Source organism: Acomys minous, assembly GCF_964271855.1.
Source record: "Acomys minous genome assembly, chromosome: 5".
Taxonomy (NCBI): domain Eukaryota; kingdom Metazoa; phylum Chordata; class Mammalia; order Rodentia; family Muridae; genus Acomys; species Acomys minous.
This window is the reverse complement of record NC_140494.1, coordinates 87487671-87506974: the sequence shown is the minus strand read 5'-3', so window position 1 is coordinate 87506974 and position 19304 is coordinate 87487671. Positions and strand designations below refer to the sequence as shown.

At 42.4% G+C, this 19304-nt stretch overlaps 1 long non-coding RNA gene across 1 annotated transcript in view; it reads left to right on the top strand.

Moving 5' to 3' along the window:
- The window catches only part of LOC311598589, a 35408-nt gene that overhangs the window by 7804 nt on the left and 8300 nt on the right, over positions 1-19304 (top strand). Inside the window, exon 2 of the long non-coding RNA XR_014779586.1 lies at positions 350-446. This is a non-coding gene — a long non-coding RNA (uncharacterized lncRNA). The remainder of the gene's footprint in view (positions 1-349; positions 447-19304) is intronic.

Below are 19304 nucleotides of genomic sequence, written 5' to 3'. Positions count from 1 at the left end.
GTCAAGAATGCTTTTTGTCTTCCCTCTCCTCTTCGTTGGCTGTCCTCGTGAAAAGATCGTTTATGGATGCTAGATGAGCACAGCAGAACCGACTTCTGTCTCCCTCTTTTCTTCCCCAGCTGCTGCCGCCATGTAAAAAGACCCTTTGTTAAAGACTGAAACAGCAGACGCTGATCGGATAATGTCTTAAATCATTTGGGGGAGGAATGTTTTTATCTTGAATTAGTGTAAGCACTATTTTTGCTTTGAAAGTAGTTCTGCTGCTGGTTCAGATTGTCTTTAAACAATGTCATAGACTTGTGTGGCAAGGAAGTGTGATATATATATACACACACATTTTTTTTTACAGCAGTGTGGGAAGCACTGATGATGCTGATGGAGTGTAACAGGGAGACTATGCTTTGGCTTTTTCATACAATTGTAATCTTCACAGAATCCTGCAAAATGTAAGTCCTCAGCCTTTCTTTAAAGTGTGATGGGCTGAATGAGTCAGGGGAGGTTTGTAGACAGAGTAACGTCTTTAGTCATCAGAGAAATGCAAATCAAAATGGCTCTGATATTCCATCTTACACCCATCAGAATGGCTAAGATCAAAAATTCAAGTGATATCACATGCTGGCGAGGATGTGGAGAAAGAGGAACATTCCTTCATTGCTGGTGGGAATGCAAACTGGTACAACCACTTTGGAAATCTATCTGGTGCTTTCTCAGAAAACTGGGAATAGGGCTTCCTCAAGCCCCAGCTATTCCACTCCTTGGAATATACCCAGAAAATGCTCCACCACACAAGAAGGAGATATGCTCAGCAATGTTCATAGCAGCCTTATTCATAATAGTCAGAACATGGAAACAGTCTAAATGTCGGTTGAAGAATGGATAAAGAAAGTGTGGCACATTTACACTACAGAATACTACTCAGCTATTAAAAACAAGGAAATCCCGAAATTTGGACAAATGGATGGAACTAGAAATGATCATACTGAGTGAGTTAACCCAGAAGCAGAAAGACTCACATCGTATATACTCAATTATAATTGATCACTAGTCCAAAAAGCATGTCCCACAAAAGTCTTCACTTACTAGGAGATTGGAATAGATGTGAGGACATCCTACTGGGACTCTAGGCAAGAAAAATATAGAAGATGGGGAAATAGAAGGACCCAGAGGGTCCTAGAAACCTACAAGAACATCATGACAAGTGGATCGGGCCCAGTGGGGTCTGCTCAAACTATTGCACTAACCAAGGACAATACAAGTAGTAAACATCAAACCCCTACTCTGATCTACCCAATGGACAGGACATTCTGCACAGTTATGTGGAGAGCGGCGACTGACTCTGACATGAACTCTGGTGCCGCATATGAGAGGCCTGATGACACTCAAAGAAAGAATAAGCAGGCTACCAAAACGAGACTTGATAGCCTATGGCCATATAGTGGGGGAGGAGGTCCCCCTTGATCTTAGACCTAGGGAAGGGAAAAAGATGAAAGTGGGAGGGAGGGAGGAACGGGAGGATACAAGTAATTGGATAACAATTGAGTTGCAATCTGAATAAATTAATTAAGTAAGAAAAAAGAATAATAACCATGCTGCAAGCTAGGAATGGGCTCAGTGAGTACATAAGTATTACTTGTTTATTAATATATAGAGAGCTAGAAGAGGTCATATTCTGCAGACACAAAAATCTGGGCTTAATATTTTAGACTTGGCCAGGCATGGTGGTACATGCTTATAATTCTAATAGTCAAGAGGATGAGACAGAAGGATTGTGAGCTTGAAGACAGCCCGGGCTATACAGAGAGAACCTAGAGATTATAATGCTAAGGCCCTGCGAAATGCAGAATCTGCTTGCTCTGGAATAAACATTGCTGAGCCAAATCAAGAACCTGCCCTCCCTCCCTTCTTTCCCACCTTCTATCCTTTCACTCTTCTTTTTTTAAGGTTGTTTACAGCTACTTAGACTTGGATTTGTAGTTGTCAGAACCACATTTTTGGTTAATTCAAGGCCAGGTGCATTCTGACCACGAATTGCATTTCTGGTCCTTAAGTTCTGTATTAGTGGAACAAAGCAGAAGGTGGGGAGAAGAAGAATACAAGGACAAAACAAAACGACCTTTCCCCACTCCTCACAATGTTATTTACTCCATGATTCCCAGGTCAATTCGACTCTTTGAGGCATGAAGAACCATGAAGGAGGAATCTGCCTCCAGGAAACAATGAATTTCAATATCAATGAAGCTTAATATCTCATTGGCTATGGTTCTGCCTTCAGCTATTGGGATCAATTGGAAGTTAGCCAATTAGGACTATCAGATTTGTGTCCTACTCTTGTCCCCTAGGGACACGGGTAACTCTGGTTTTAGGGGACTTCAGCTGATGGTTCTGAAAGCTCCAATCTCTAGCTTAACCAGTCTTTTTTGTTTTTTGTTTGTTTGTTTTTTGTTTTTCGAGACAGGGTCTCTCTGTGTAGCCTTGACTGTCCTGGACTTGCCTTGTAGATCATGCTAGCCTCAAACTTACAGCAGTCTGCCTGCCTCTGCCTCCCACGTGCTGGGACTAACGACATGTACCACGACGCCCAGCTTGCTTAACCCTAGTCTTTGTCTGATCTGATTGTAGAGAAAATCAGTGGGTCTCTGAATTTATTTTATGTTATTAACCAAGAAGCTATAAAACACTTCTGAAATAGTGATTGCTCTTTAGTGGGCACTTGCGATGGGCTGACACTGTACACCTGGACTTTGTGTGGGCTATTATAGTCTTCATAGAGTCCTGCACAGTGGGTATTATCAGCCTTTCTTACAGATGAATAAACTGAACATTAGAGATAGTCCACCACCACCACCACAGCAACCTAGGTCTGTATGATTTAAGCCTCCTCTTCAACATCCCTAGCTCATTGCCAAAGCTCTGAAGTAAAGTAGTTTTTCCCCCAACTTATGGACTTCAGGTTTACTGAACTTTTAGTATATTCAACAAAGCGTAGCTTTCAGGAAGACTCTCTGACCCTTTGTTATTTATGCAGTCAGCAGGCCTTAATTAGAGGTTAAGACCCAACACTTTGCCTGCAGATTTGAGTGTCAGCTGAGTCAATTGAAACTGAGGCCCAGGAACTCCATTCTCTGCGTTTCTGTGCATTGGAATGGCTTCCTATGGGACCCTTCACATGCTAGATCTAGACAGCTAAAGCAACAAGTGGAACAAGAGCTGCCTTCTCCTCACTCTTGGAAGCTGGTGCAGTTGCTTCTCTTCTTAGAGCTTATTCATGCTGTCCCCTGCCACTGTAGGGTGGAAGGGCAGATTCTCCAGCCTCTCTACCTCGCATAAAAGATGCTGGCACCATGACGGGCTCCAGCATCTCCAGAATGTAACAGATTATTCAAGTTGTAAGCGTGGGGCAAAAAGATAATGCAGATTCCGACCTCTCCTTGTAAGCTCCTTTGCTTTGGCCTTTTCCCCTCACTGCTACCTTTATTTCCCAAATAACTTTTCTGATGATTTCAAGGCTTTCAGCACTAGACACAGAAGCAGTCAGCTGTGACCAGCTCTCTAAATTAAGGAGGATCAAATTCTTATGTTACGTCTCATGTTAAATAAAGTATAAATCAAATTAAATAAAAATAATTTGTTTTAGCATTCTTCTCTCATTGAACCTTGAATGGCTCTTTATACCTTTGGCCAGTAAAGACTTTGAAATTTTAAAAGGGTCATTTTCCAGATCATTAACTTCCTCTCTGCTCTTGGCGAAAACCTACCTGTGAGCCTGCACTGGCCCCTATAATACCAGTTTTGTTCTCAGGAGGAAGATGCTGAGAGCTAGGAATGCAGTCATTGTACAGGCAAGTAATGTGCACAGAAAAAGAGGTAGTGGGAATCGGACTACATTGCAGACCCTACAAGTCTTCCTCAGCTCAGAGAAAAAGCTCCAGAGCCACAACTTTTCTTACAAATCCCCGTGTTGGTTGGGAATGGTCCAGTCTTATAGTCAGCCGTATTCAGTTCTTGGCTGTGACCACACATGGACAACAAGGAAATGCACAGACTGAGGGTGGGAACTTATCAACCCATCAATGTCATGAGAGAGACTTGTGGTTTTTTATTCTTCCACCTTTCTCACCGCCCCCCCCTGCCCCCCCCCCCCGGCAGGAGCAGGAGGATCATTTTAAAGCATTTTCCTCCAACCATTTCCCCATTGCAAGAACACCGTGGGAGTCCTTCATGGACATTTCTATACTGTATGTATATTTGTGCTGTATACAAGAAAGAGTACATTTTTAAAATTTCCTCAAAAATTAGTTTTTGTTTCCTCAGGGGCAGCATAACCTCCATTAAGAATGTATGTTCCTGATTAAAAGAGACAAGAAATGTACTATCCAGGAGCAGTATATAGCCTTTGCATTGGAGCCTAGATTATTAAAACTGGCCATAAAGGGCATTTGGGGCCTTGTGAGACATTTTAATATGGACTGAATATTTTGTTAGGTGTGACTGTATTGTTTCAACTGTTAAGTTTTACTGGTGCATATAGATGTAAAAAAAAAAACAAGGAAACACTGAGTTAAGGTCTTAGTTACTTTTCTATTGCGTGAAGAAACACCATGACCAAGGCATATTATAAAAGAAAGCATTTAATTAGGGGCTCATGTTTCCAAGGGCTAGTAGAGCCCATAACCATCATGGCAGTGAACATGGCAGTAGGGCAGATAGACTGAGAGCTTATGTCTAACCTATAATTAACAGGCACAGATAGAGACTGGGCATGGCACTGGCTTTTGAACCCTCAAAGTCCCATCAGCAGTATGTCTCCTCCAACAAGGCCCCACCACCTAATCCCTCCCACCAGCTAAGACCAAGCATTTAAATATATGAGCCTATGGAGGCCACTCTTATTAAAACCACTACAGTTAGTGAAAACACATCTCCCCCACCCCTCTCTTTTTGTGTTTTTGAGACAGGGTTATAGCCTCTGTATAGTCTTGACTGTCCTGGTCTGAATTTATAGACCAGGTTGGTCTGAAACTCACAGAGATCTGCCTGCCTCTGCCTCCCTGAGTGCTGGGACTAAAGGTGTGGAACACCACGCCTAGTTCACTTCTCTTTATACTGATGAATGAGTCACACCCACATGGAGGTGGGATGAGCCTTTGTGGGGGGAGTTATGGATCTGGCACACCCAGGAAACAGACACAGTGGCCGATCCTCTTCATGGGAATTAGAATATTCTTCAGGACAAGTACAAATGTTGGGAACTTTTGAATAGAGAAGGCTCAGAAAGTGTTTACATGATTCCTTTCAGATTTGGGGGGCTCTGTTCCCTTGAGGCGGGAAGGCCTGTTTTATCAAGCAGTATCAAAAATAGTTATTGTTGATCATCTTATTTTACCTTGTGATGGAAATTTTTATGTCAACTGAAAACATATGAGGGGTTACATAACTTTAAAAAATCCTTTTGGGGCTTATATAAGCAAAATATTTTAAGATCTCTGGAATAAGATGTTACATTTTCAGTAAAACAAGCCAACCTTTTGTGTGTTCCTCTAGTCTCCTCCCTCCTGAGGAGCCTAGTGCTAACTATAGGCCTCTAACACACCTGGGAAGTCTTAGGCAGAATGACAAGGAACGTTTGTCAGGAAGAACCAAGTTTATTTCAGCAACATTTTCTTTCTTTCTTTTCTCAGACAGATTTCCGCTGTCACACAGCACAGTAGCCGCACTCAGGAGTCTTACGTAAAGACACAGCTGCTTCCTGTGTTTTCTCTCCTGCAGGTTACAAACCCCTCTCCCTGGTTCTGCAGCCCTCCCACACCTCTTGGTGTTGCTTGCTGAAGGTTAAATGAGAGATCATCCCAAATGCTAAAGAATTAGGCTTCCTTCCTTCCTTCCTTCCTTCCTTCCTTCCTTTCTTTCTTTCTTTCTTTTCTGATGTTTCTAGTCAGTGTTAGATTGAGAAGTCAAGTGTGAGAGTCATGTTTGTTTTTCAAGGTATGACTATAAGCACACTGCTTTATGAAAAGTGTCTAGCTAATTTCACTTAGCACATTAAAATTTTTTTTTAATATAATGTGCGTGGATGTTTCACCTGCATGTATGTCTGTGTGAGGGTGTCAGATCTTGGAGTTACAGACAGTTGTAAATTGCCATGTGGTTTGCCAGGAATTCAACCTAGGTCCTCTGGAAGATCGGTGCTCTTCACTGCTGAGCCATCTCTCCAGCCCCCACACAGCACACTTTTAAATGAAATCCCTTCCTTAAGACAGAAGCATCTGGCATGGTAAATGTCCTTGCTGATTCTTAGTGAATCCGAGCTTTCCATAGCAAGTTGTTTTCTGCTGTTCATGGTCCTAACCAGCTGCTGTGCCTCCCTGTCAGGCGCTGCGTCTCATTTTTCTTAACCATGACTCTGGTTACCTAGCATTGGCCTACGTGTGGGCATTCCAGAGAGGAATGCTCTTAAGTCAGAAGCCAAATTGTAACAAGGTCCACTTGCTGAAGCCTTGGGAGAGCATTAGAATGGACTATCAAGGTTAGTAGCTTGGGCGGTGTCTTAGCGTTACATTGCTGTGAAGGCACACCATGACCATGGCAACTCTTATAAAGGAAAATAACTTCCTTCCTTTCTTTTCCTTTTCCTTTTGGTTTTGGTTTTTCAAGACATAGTTTCTCTGTGTAGTCATGGCTGTCTTGGAACTTACTCTGTAGACCAGGCTGGCTTTGAACTCAGAGATCTACTTGCCTCTATCTCCTGAGCACTGGGATTAAAGGCATGTGCCACCACTACGCAGCAAAGGAAATCATTTAGCTGGGGCTGGCTTACAGTTCAGAGGTTTAGTCCATGATCATCATGTGGAAGCATGGCAGCATGAAGACAGACATGGTGCTGAAGATGTAGCTGTGAGAATTCCACATCTGTATCTGCAGGCAGCAGGAAGAGAATGAGACACACTAGGCCTGTCTCGAGCTTCTGAAATTTCAAAGCCCATCCCCCACCCCCACCCCCAAATCCCAGGCTCTTCTCTCTTAACCCGCAAGCCTACATTTCCTGCTGTTTGCCAAACAGATTCTTCATGGTCACCCAGCGTGAGGCCAAACTCTAGAATTTTAAATGGAACTGCTTTCTTCTTCTTCTTCTTCTTCTTCTTCTTCTTCTTCTTCTTCTTCTTCTTCTCCTTTGTCCTCCTCCTCCTCTTATTATTATTATTATTACACTCATGGAAAGGGCTGATGTATCAGATAGTTCCCAGTGATACCCACTTCCTTAAAAGCCTTCAGAGACTCAGCAGTGTACTTAAGGTACAATGCAAAAATTTTCCTTGATATTCAAAGTGGTGAGACTCTAGTAGATGGTCCATTTAGCCCTGTCCATACAAGTGCTCTGCCTTCTAGAATATTCCACCTTCTAGAATATTCTAGCTATTTAAATTTCTCTCAAAACTGACCTAGATTGATATGGGCACAGATTTCCATTATTTCTATGGAGTTTCTGTTCAACTATCACTGCATTTAAATTAATATTGCAACAATTCACCTCTGCCCATCTCACATGTATCATACCCACTTTCTATTTTATTTCTCTCCATAGCACTTACCACTGCACATAATTTATTTGTGTCTTGTCCATCTGCCTACTTTCTCACCATGAAGACAATGATTTTTTTTTAAGTGCTGAGGATCAAATTTGTTTATGCTAGACAATTTCTCTGCCAATAAGTTGTATCTCCAGCCAATGTGTAGGGAGTTTTTCAAGCTCTATTTTTAAGAATTATGGCACACACTGTGGTTAGAATGGGCTCTAATACATAGCAAGCCACAATAGGTATTTAAGCATGAAATAAATGAATGAATGAATCCCAAAGATATTCAAGGGCACTTCAAATGTGTCAAGAACTCTCTTGAGCTTTGGATAGCTGGTTATGAGTCAAATTCACAATATCTTAGGGAGAAAGGTAAACTAACAATGGTGTGTTGTCAAGTTGAAGTGGAGCAGGGTGAAGGGAAGAGAAATACTGGTAAGCCTCTGCTGTGTGCTGGGTACACGCACCACTGCTGGCATCATTTAAGACTCACATTTACGCCTGAAGTGTCTATGAGTCCTGATTTTGCAGATAAACAAAGATTGAGACTAAGGCAAGTTAGATATTCTCTCCTACAGTTTATGCGGCAGATGGTTAAAATCAGAAAGGATATAAATCTAATTCAGCTGATAGAGAAACCAGTATGCTTTGAAGTATGCTGGGGACCAACTGTTTTTGGCTTGACCCAAAGAAGGCCTTGTGAGGTGGATGACTCGAGTGATTTATGAGACACTATCACCACAGAGAGAAGATGGTAGGCTAGCCCCCTCCCACCCCCGTATAATCATCCCCACCCACATAGCCAATGTGGCCTCACACATTCTCTCTCTGACCTTCCATTCTCTTCTAGAGTACATTTTTTCAATAAATATTTATTAAGCATCTGCTCTTTGCCAAGAAATCCTTTAAAATCTGGTGCTTTAGAAGTGAATAAAACTAAGTCTTTGTTTCCATGGAGTTTTTACTCTATAAATATTTTGTGTGATATTGTGAGAAAACAGTATTTTTAGAGTAGGGTGATGACCTCATCACATTCTATCTGAGGACATGGAGAAGATCTGATGACCGTGCCAGATCTCGGTAACTGCCCAGCACACCAAAATGTGATGCTGTTGAGTTCAAATAAGATAAAAACATTTTGCGCAATGAAGCACCAGAAATTGTAATTTACTGACTACAAGAACAAAATGATTTTAGGAAACAAATTATTTCACATAACCATTAAAATTATAATAATCATTACATGCCATTAATTATAAGAACTATCTCAATACCGAGATGCCGAAATGTGCAAAAAATAATCATGCATCTTAGAAATCTGAAAATATGGTATAGGAAAAGCTATTATTATCTTTTCCTGTGATGTCTAACATATGGAATACGCTTGGAGAGGAAGGATTTTATCAAGATACATTGAGGTAGATGATGTAAGTGAGAATCTTAGAGAACTTTTAATGTTCTTTCTGGCTTTAGACTCCGTCTTTCTTTTTTTCCTAGTTAAGTCAGCCATTTTCTCTGTTGCAGAATTTGGGAGCTGCAGCTCCATTTTCCCTGGCTGTGTGGTGACTGGAGCCAGTGTGTTAACATGGAACACTGTCTAGGGTCTACTGTGTGTGAGAGTAGTGAACTTATTTCCTGTTTAACAAGGAAGCACGTCAAGACAGCCTGGGTCTCATCTTCAAGAAGCCTCTCCCTAAAACCTAGACACCGAAGCCCAGGGCTGCAGCCAGCATTTACCAGCTACTTGGGGAATGAGTCAGAGGCTTCTGTTTGAGGCTAGCCTGGGCCACCGAGCCAGACCTTCTCCCTCAGAAAAGGAAAAGCGGATACTTTATGAGAACACAGCATCACATTTTAGTGAGCTGGGCAGTTAACAGAGATCTGGCATGGTCGACAGATGGCCCCCACGTCCTCAGCTAGAACGTAATGACGTCATCACCCTATCCTGAAAATAACGCTTTCTCACAATAGCATACAAAACGTTTATAGAGTAAAACTCCATGGAAACTAGAAATCACGTGAGCATTGCCCACCACAGATCCGATCTCGTGCCTTCCTTTCCCTGCTCTCCCTTTACTCCCCTCCCTGACTCAGATCTGAAACTGTCACGTCCTTACATCCGCTTCATCCTTTTTGTCTGACCATTAGCATTCCTTTATCTTAAATACTAGCTAGTTCCTTGATGCCCCCACCCGCCTCAGCATTTCATTCTACAGATTTTTAGATGTCCAGAGAGGACAAAAATTTAACAGCACTGGGCAGTGGTGGCACACCCCTCAATCCCAGCACGCAAGACAGAGGTAGGCAGATTTCTGAGTTGGGGGCCAGCCCGGTCTACAGAGTGAGGTCCAGGACAGCCAGAGCTATATAGAAAAACCCTGCCTCAAAAAACCAAACCAAAACAACAGAAAACAAAACAAAACACAGCTTTAACAGCCTTATACCTGCATTCAGCGTTCTATAAGTGAACCTTTTATTGTTTGTCCATTTACCCCTCATTAATTGTGCCTGGATTCAGTCAGCACTCCATTGTATTTTTCATATCTATTTCAAAGGAAATACTGAATTTTTATTCTCCCTATTCCTAAAGATTTTAGTATGTATATTATCAACTAGAGTTTGGTGTTTGGTCAGACACATTTTTTGTTACTGAGTTAACTTTAAATTTGTCAAGGCACATGCACCTCTGCTGTATGATTCCTCGGCTCTGGAATGAAGGTGGAGGTTTCTATATAACACAAGCACTTAGCAAAATAGCATATATCACTATTATTTCAGGAAGTCCTCCTGTATCCATTCTTTTGTCCCAACAACTTCAGAGGCAACTACTATTCAATCTTTCCCATCATAGCTTAGGTTTGTATTTTTAGCATTTTATATAGATGTGGTCACACACTATTCTTTTTCCAGTGTCTCCAATCACTCAACATCACATTTAAAATATTTGTCCACACGACAGGGTTGAGATGGGGTTTCTCTGTGTAGCCTAGGCTGTCCTGGACTCACTTTTTAGACCAGGCTGCCCTTGAACTCACAGAATCCCACCTTTCTCTGCCTCTCAGTACTGGGGTTAAAGGCACGCACCACCACGCCCAGCATGATTACTTTTTTAAAATTGCAGTTTGAGGGCTGAGGACAGGGCTCAGCTGGTAAGACACTTTCTTTGGAAGCATGAATATTAGAGCTCAGATCCCTAGCACTAGGTGAACATGAAGTTATACCTGTAATTCCAGCACGTGGAGCCCAGGGACAGGAGATCCTAAAGCAAGATGGCTACTTGTACTAGTCATAGTGTACTGGTGGGCTCTGGGTTCAGTTGAGAGACCCTGCCTCAAAGAATAAAGTAGAAAGCAACTGAAGAAGACTCCCAATGTTAGCTTGGGCTTCCACAAGCACATGTGCCCACACACATATGAACTTAATACACAAATTCACACTACACCACAGACATATGCAAAAATATTTTAAATTGTTTTATGAGTTGCCATCTTGAATTAATAAGGCAGAAAGAAAACAAAAATATTAAATAAAAGTTGGCTTATGCTTAGGATGAATTTTCCAATAATTTCTGAAATGGCCATAAACTTAACTTCTGCCAAACTTCTACTATGTATTTATGTGAAACAGCATTCCCAGCATGGAAGACTATGAAATGAACATTTAAATCATCTCTGAAAAATGCTAAGGAATCTCTTCCTCCTGAAATATAAAATACTGAGCCAAGACTCAATTATTCATGCAAAAATAAACAGATATTCCATTTCACTTGTCTTTATCTGTAGTGAGTGGTAAAATTATCTGTATAACAAATGTTTTAAATGCACTTTTATGATTTATTATAAAAATATCTCTGGCTTATACTCTTAAATACCTGTATTTCCAAGATTATACAAAAATTTGTCAGGTGAGAAGAGGCAGTGCCTGGAAAAGTTGAAGTCCGGTTTTAAAGTACTTTGGACCATTTGTGTGTCATCCATTGCGAAGCCACTCCAAATTGGCTTTTTAAGTTGCCTTTTTCATCATAGGTGCATTTTATTTACTCTAGACCAGTGGTCCTCAACCTTTCTAATCCTGCAACCCTTTGATATAGTTCTTCATGCTGTGGTGACAACACCACAACATTGTTTGTGTTGCTACTTCATAACTAATTTTCTACTGTTATAAATTGCAATGTAAATATTTTTGAAGATAGAAGTTTGTCAAAAGGGTCATGACCCACAGGTTGAGGACAACTGTTCCAGATACAATTCTTTCTGGAATACATGCTTTACAAACCTTTCATTTAAATTTACGCACTGTTTTTTACATTCACATATGATCTGCATTTTGAACTGCGGCCTCATGATGTGGCTTCCTGCTACTCTAGTGGAGTCAAAACAGGTCCACAGATAGGATTGCCCATGAGGACGAGTTCCTCTCATCTGCTCTCCTGGAGGTGTGAGACAAGCTAAAGGGATCTGTGTAAGAATCCTCTATATGTCTGGGGTGTCTCAGGGCTTTGGGGCCCTATCAAGGCTGATCATTTTGTGGCCCTTCAGGGTGACTGCCATGCTTGAGAACCTACTGATCACAGCACTGCTTCACCACGCTGGGATCTAGAGACAGGCATGCTCTAGTCCTTTTTGTGGACCTGATTTGCCTTCAGATGGGTGCTAGTCACCAAGAGGAGCCTTGCCTTTTTCCTTTTTAAACTGTTTTCCCCAGCACTCCACTCAGCTCAGCAAAGAGACAAGGCTATAGAATCAGACTTTGCATGCATTGTATTTGTTATGCATTTATATATGTATTTACATAATTTTATACATAGTATTCTTTTAACTGCAGAAGGAATATAAGCTCATTGTCAAAACTATGATAATACAAAAAAAAAGGGAAGAGTAAAAGCTGACTGTAATCTAGCAACCAGAGATAAGCCATCAAAACATTTTTGCTTATCTTACCAGCTGGACATCACTTTGACTTCCTTTCATGAGAGGAACACTGAAAATGCCTCCTCACAGAAAAGCTGTAAGAAGGAAAGACACAGGGCCTGGAGAGATGGCTCAGTGGGTAAGAGCACTGTCTGCTCTTCCAGAGGTCCTGAGTTCAATTCCCAGCATCCGTATGGTGACTCACAACCAACTATACTGAGATCTGATGCCCTCTTCATGCAGGCAGGTGTATAAATAAATAAACCTTAAAAAAAGAAAGAAAGACAGTGCATACTTTCTATAATTGGCTATTAAAGAATTTGCCAAATAGTAAATCTACAACTAATATAAATATTGTTAAATGATACTATTAAGCAACATGGAGAGTGAACAGATGTTGATGAGCAGGCTAAAGAATCTCTGTCATCGGGTCCTAGAAACCTACAAGAAGAACATTATGATGGCTAGATCTGAGCCCAGTGATTCTGCTTGATCTAAGGCACCATCCATGGACAAAACGGGCAGTCATCATCAAACCCCTACCCAGATCTAGCCAAGGGACAGAACATTCTCCACAGCTAAGTGGAGACTGGGGACTGACTTTCACAGGATCTCTGGTGCCCCATATTTGGCCATGTCCCTTTCTTGGGGAGGCCCAATGGCACTCGGAGGAAGGATAGCGGTCTACCAAGAAAAGACTTGATACCTTAGCACCATATTCAGGGGGAGGAGGTCCCCCACAGCCACCGTCATAGGGTAGGGGGATTGGGGTGAAAGTGGGAGGGAGGGAGGATTGGGAGGATGCATGGGATGGGATAGAAAATGAGATGTAATAGGAATTATTTTTAATTTTCAATAAAAATGTGTTATTATTAAAAAAAAAAAAAGAATCTCTGTCATCATGTCCACACATAGTTTAAACTCTACTATTTTTTTTTAAGCCCCTTTCCCAATTTTGGCAGTGGTACCAGGGATTGACCTCAGAAACTTGCCCATGTCAGCACTCTACCAGTGAGCTACATTCTTACCCCTAAGCAAACCTAGAGGCAATCAGGGTTAAGGGACCATGTGGTTCTGAAGGAAAAAGAAGAAAAGTTGAAATAATTAAATGCTTCTATATTATAGCTATAATGATAGTAGCACAGTCGTATGTGCTGGTCAAAACTTAGAGAGCAGTATACCACAAGGGTAAATTTTATTGTATATAAATTATACTTTAATAAGCCTCACTTTAAAACACACCCTTCCAAAGCCTTGAACTCCCTCACTGACTTTGAATTGGTCCTTTTAGCTCCTCTCAGTTTTCCATTCCCACTTATCTCTTTTAGATTCTTGGGGCATTTCACCTTTCAGATGCTATTTTGAGTGTTTCTTTAGCTGTCCTGTAAATTGTCAGACTGGATTCTTTGTTCCCAGTTTCTCTACTTTGCTGCATATTTTATTTCCTCTTTGAATTGACGCTCTGTTGAGCCAGGCTCAGCTGTGCCTAACAAACAAAATCTATGGCTGTTTGGCTTGCTCTTTCAGTGCCAGCAGAGGTCTGGTCAAGGTAGCTAATTATAGCGAGTGAGATAAGAGAAAAGCCAATCCTGGGGCCCTGTGTCTGAGGTTAAACAGAAGTCCCTTAAGATCTAGGTTGTTTCTTCTCTGTGAACAAGGCACTTGGTACAATTTTTATGCTAAAAAAATTAAACATAACACAAGCCCACAATGGAAATTGCTATAGCTGCTTCTGGTAGCTCCTTCTAAAGTGAGCTCAGCTATTTGAGAATGTATGCTAATCATATATCCTGAATCTTCTAGGGCAGTCTGGATTCCAAATATTCATTGTCTAAAAGCCTAATAAAATGTAGTTAAATGTATTCACTTATTCTTTACTTATTCTTCCATTCTGTAGTTATTTACTGGGCACATACTATGGTGTGTCAGGTTCACTGGTGGGCAGCAGAAAAAGTGTTGAAAAAAAAATTGCTCCTGAGAAATAAATGCCATCTAGACTGGAGGATGCACAGCCTAACAAATATGTTGAATTGTTTCAGGGAATAACTGCACATGGGTCAAGTCCCAAACATGAACAACCTGCATGCCGTATAATAGACTGAGAACAGGTTTAAAATCTTATTGGCTATGTGTTTTTATTTAATAGCACAGGTAATACAAACTTGTCTCATAACACTAGTGCTAGGTGGATGTCATTAGACAGCTATCTATAAAAGTATGTAGTACCGCAGCTGGGCAGTGGTGGCATACGCCTTTAATCCCAGCACCCGGGAGGCAGGTCGATCGCTATGAGTTTGAGGCCAGCCTGGTCTACAGAGCAAGTCCAGGACAGCCAAGGCTACATAGAGAAACCCTGTCTCGAAAAGCCATAAAAAGAAAAAAGAAAAAAAAAAGTATGTAGTACTGACATACACTAATTATGTGTTGGAAATAGTCCCGTGACTGGCATGACCATAGTACAATGACTGCTGATAACAGGTGGCATATGCCGAGTTCTGCCCAGTGCCAGGTGGTCTGCTAACTCCTTTGCCCTTGTGACTCACCAGAGTGGGTATTGTCATTCCCACTTCATCGACTGGAAGGAAAGTGGATTCTAGAGGAGACAAGTAAAGAGAAGAGCAGGCAGAGCTGGGTAGCACCAACCACCACCCTTTTCTTCAGGCTCCACAGTTCTTCATTGTTGGTTGGCCTTTAGCTGTATCAGGTGTGCATTTATTTAAATCTCCCAGAACACGGGAAAGCAAAGTGAGAAAGGCAGAAGTGACTGGGATTCAGAGCAACCCTTTTAATCCGTTTTTGCTGCAGCCAGGACAATCAGTTTCTATGTTAATGGGTCCATGTCTTTCAATAGTTATGATCATACTGGGATTCCTGTCTGTTTTAGACACGCTAGCCCTTCCTAATGACTTCCCCCTTGTAGATGTGGATGTCCTCAACCTGGGGTTACCCAGCCACACAGGAGTCTTTTTATCACTCTTTTATTGCATACTCTCTCTCACGCTGGGACTTTTGTCAGAGAAGTTAGTTTTACTTCAGAGTCTCTGAACAGACCTCCTGCCTTCTCCCCTGTCCCATTAACAGTATCTTTGACTCTCTGTATACAGTGGCCCCCTCAGAAAGTCAGTCTTTGCTGGCCAAGCCTGTTTACACATGTGCACATCTATACCTATGTTGTCTCTTCAAAGAAGCCATCACTAGGTTGCAAACTCCAGCTAGCTAGGTACGATTTGATTCTGCCACATCATCTCCCCTAGGAAGTGGTTCTAGGAAGGGAGGGATCCTGCAGCTTTGCTCACTATTTCCTAGTCTTTAGCTATTCAGGCAAAGAATAGGCACTCAAAATAATTATTGAGGGCTGGCAAAACCGGGAACACAGCCATGATGTAGAACCATCTCATCTTTTCAAACTGTGATGATAATGGCCCATATATTCTCAAGCAGCTGAACAGCTTTTCAAAGGCCCTATAAAAAGTAGCTATAACTAGTTCAGCCGTGGCTCAGTGGTAGGACACCTGCTCATCAGGCACAAGTCTAGAGATTCCATCCTTAGCACTGAAAAACCAATCTCCTGAGAAAAAATGAATCCCTCAGAGCTGTCCTTTTCTAAGGTCCTCATGAGCTTGGGATACTGCACCCTGCTTCCACGCAGTCTCTGAGCATCTTCTCTCTCTTGCTCTGTGACTATACCCTTGGCCGTCTGATGTTGAGGCCCTTCCCTGGAGGGTCCTGTGAAGGCAGGGTTTGCATTTGCTTTCTTCCCCATGTGAGCTGAGCACCGTGCCCATGAGGCATATGCCTTCAATATGTTCTCATTGACACATAGGTGTGAGACCTATGGTTTAAAAGACAGTGATTCAAAAGTCAGAATGTAGAAACTATTAAAAGTGGCTCATTAGCTACAAAGTCAAAATTATGTAATTTAACAAACCATACGGTAATGTTGTTGGCAAGTCTACGACAAATAATTCATTATTGCTGTGAACAAAATCTAAGAAAGTTTTCTTGTGTGCCTTAATCCCTTTCCTATAACACAATTAGTTCTCTAGCCATCAAGGTAGACTGTTGTTGTTCTAGGAAAGTGCTGATTTTCTGCACCGTCAAATTACCAGAGCCCTCCCTGACAAGCTCTTCAATGTGTCCACAGGTCCAAAGAGTTTCATAAGATTGACACAAGGAAGAGATTTTAAAGATATTTTCATAACTTAAGGTCATTATCTGGCTCTGTTTGGCCCCTGGTTGTGACCATTAGAGTAGCCTTGGAATTTTGGGGGCTCTGATGAAGGGAAAGTTGAGTGGGAATAGGTAACACACTCAGTTTGGTTCAGTGCTTTGGACACATGTCTATGAATCAAGTCATTGTTTGCAGTTCTGGTATCACCTCTGTTCTCACACGAGAGATCATTTGAATTGTAACACCAAGAAGGTGGCTCATGTGAAGGATACTTATGTATCATATGCGTTAGAGCTATAGGTATGAGATTATGGGTCCTGGCTTCTTTATAATCCTTTGGTTTTCATGGAAATGACTTTTGGCCAACTTCTGCTCTCCTGCGAACCCCATTGATAAACATGGACGTGCAGTTATCTCTGTGGTAGGAGGTGGGACATATGGCTATGTGCCTAGGAGTAGTACAGCTGCTGGGCCACGGGGCAGTTGTATTTTTAAGTTTTGAGAAACTTCCATACTGATTTCTATAATAGTACAAACCTGGGTAGTGAGAAAGGAGATTAAGAAAGAAAGAAAAAAAAAAAAGTACTGAGAGCGATTCGAGGATGGGTAGCTAAAAGACCCATGTGACATGAAAAAGGAAAAAAGACTGGTTTTTTTTGTTTGTTTTTTGTTGTTGTTGTTGTTGTTGTTTTAACTGTTGCAATCTTTCTTTTTTTTTAATTTTTTTTACTTTTATTGAATGTCTGTGATTTACATGTCATGCACCAAAATCCCTCTCCTCCCCCCAGTAAAATAAAGCAGACAAACAAAAAAATCTTGTCACAGGAGCTGTAGTGTATCACGCAGGATAGCCTTTTGCCCACATATGTTTACTTTCAAATGTTCATTGCTATGAGTCATGGGTCTGGTTGGAGGCCTGCACTATCGTTACCGGATCCTCACTGGGGCTGCTGTCGGATATCCCACAGTTGCTGTGTGTCAAGGAGATTCTTAATCTTTGGATCTGCAGGTTCAGCCCCTTCATGTGTTCCAGCAGGTCATACACGGGGTAGATGTCGGGGTGAGGTCCGCTCAGAGCCCTGGATTAGGGCCCGTTCCCTTGTTCTCAGGGAAGGGCCCACTCTCCCACTCCTGTGTCATCAGGGAAGGGCCCATTTTCCCACTCCTGTGTCATCAGGGCAGGGCCCGCTCTCCCACTCCTGGACTCTGGGGATTTTAAAAGGATCAGGCACTAAGGTAAGGGCATTGCATGTATTATTTCTCAGTGGACCATTGCAGCATTTTCTAGCCCCATTTCTGTCCTTGTCCTCTATTGTGCAGCAATCTCCTCCACAGTGAAAGTTTCCTTTATGCCAGGAGGAGGAGGGCAGCCTCAGGAAGTCAGGCAGAGGGGCTGCTTCAGTTGGTAAAGTGCTTGAAGACCAGAGCTCAACCCCTAGAACCCATGTGAAAAGGACGAGTGTGGCGGCTGTTCTTCTAATACCAGCATTGGGAACACAGAGCTGGAAGGATCCCTGGGCTCACTAACCAGCCAGGCTGGCCCCCTTGGTGAGTTTCCAGCCAGTGAGCAGCACTGTTCCAAAGTTAGGGTGCTCCTCATGATTAGCACTCACGGTTGTCCTTTGGCCTTCACATGCATGTGAACACACATGCACATCTATACATGCATATACCTGCACACACATAAACACACAAAGTCTTAGCAAGCAAACAAAGCCCACAGGACTTGGCAAGCTTCCATGTACTACAGGATTTGTATGCCCTGCCTGGGTTGTATACAGTAACAACTGCTGTGGACAGGAGACCCTGTCCTGCTGACCGCGAGCTGCAGGCAGGTGGCTGGGCTCTGTGGTGATGAAGCTGCCCTCCAGTCATCTATGCTGCAGAGGAAACAGCCCATGAAAATTCGTTGGTTCACCAAGCTAACCTCAGATGGACTCATCCTTGTGCTGCCATCAGGGCCTATCTGGGGTGAACTGACATTTGTTCACGTGTCTTCAGGAGACATCACACCATACCTAAGTCTCTTCTCAACCCAGCAGCTGGAGAAGCCCCATGAAAATGCAAGTCGGGTCACCTTCCTCCTCAAGTCATCCACCGTCCCCAGTCTTCCCCACTCTTAGGCTTCATTTCCCTTTTTGCAGACCCCACTTTCAAATGGCTCCGGCCAAATTCACTATTTTTCACACTCACATACACTTGCTTCTCCCTCAGGATCATAATACAGGCTGTCCTTCAGTGCCCACCCGCTGCTGTCGTATTCGCAGAGCTGTTTTCTCACTCAGGCACTCACTAGGCACTTCATCTAAAATGTCAGCCCTTGTGAGCAAACGCTAGTTTTTTTTTTGTTTGTTTTGTTTTTTGTTTTTGTTTTTGTTTTTTTTTTTGAGACAGGGTCTCTGTGTAGCCTTGGCTGTCCTGGACTCGCTTTGTAGACCAGGCTGGCCTTGAACTCACAGAGATCCGCCTGCCGCTGCTTCCCTGAGGAGTGGGATTACAGGCGTGAGCCATCATGCCCAGCTAAACCCTGCTTTCTTCTCCTTCCAAAAAATATGATATGTGTATCTTCCCTGAGCATACTAGCACTAGGGCAAGGGCTTTCTTTGCTTACTGTTGTTTCTCTTCAAGGGCAGGACCTGACGTACAGCAGGA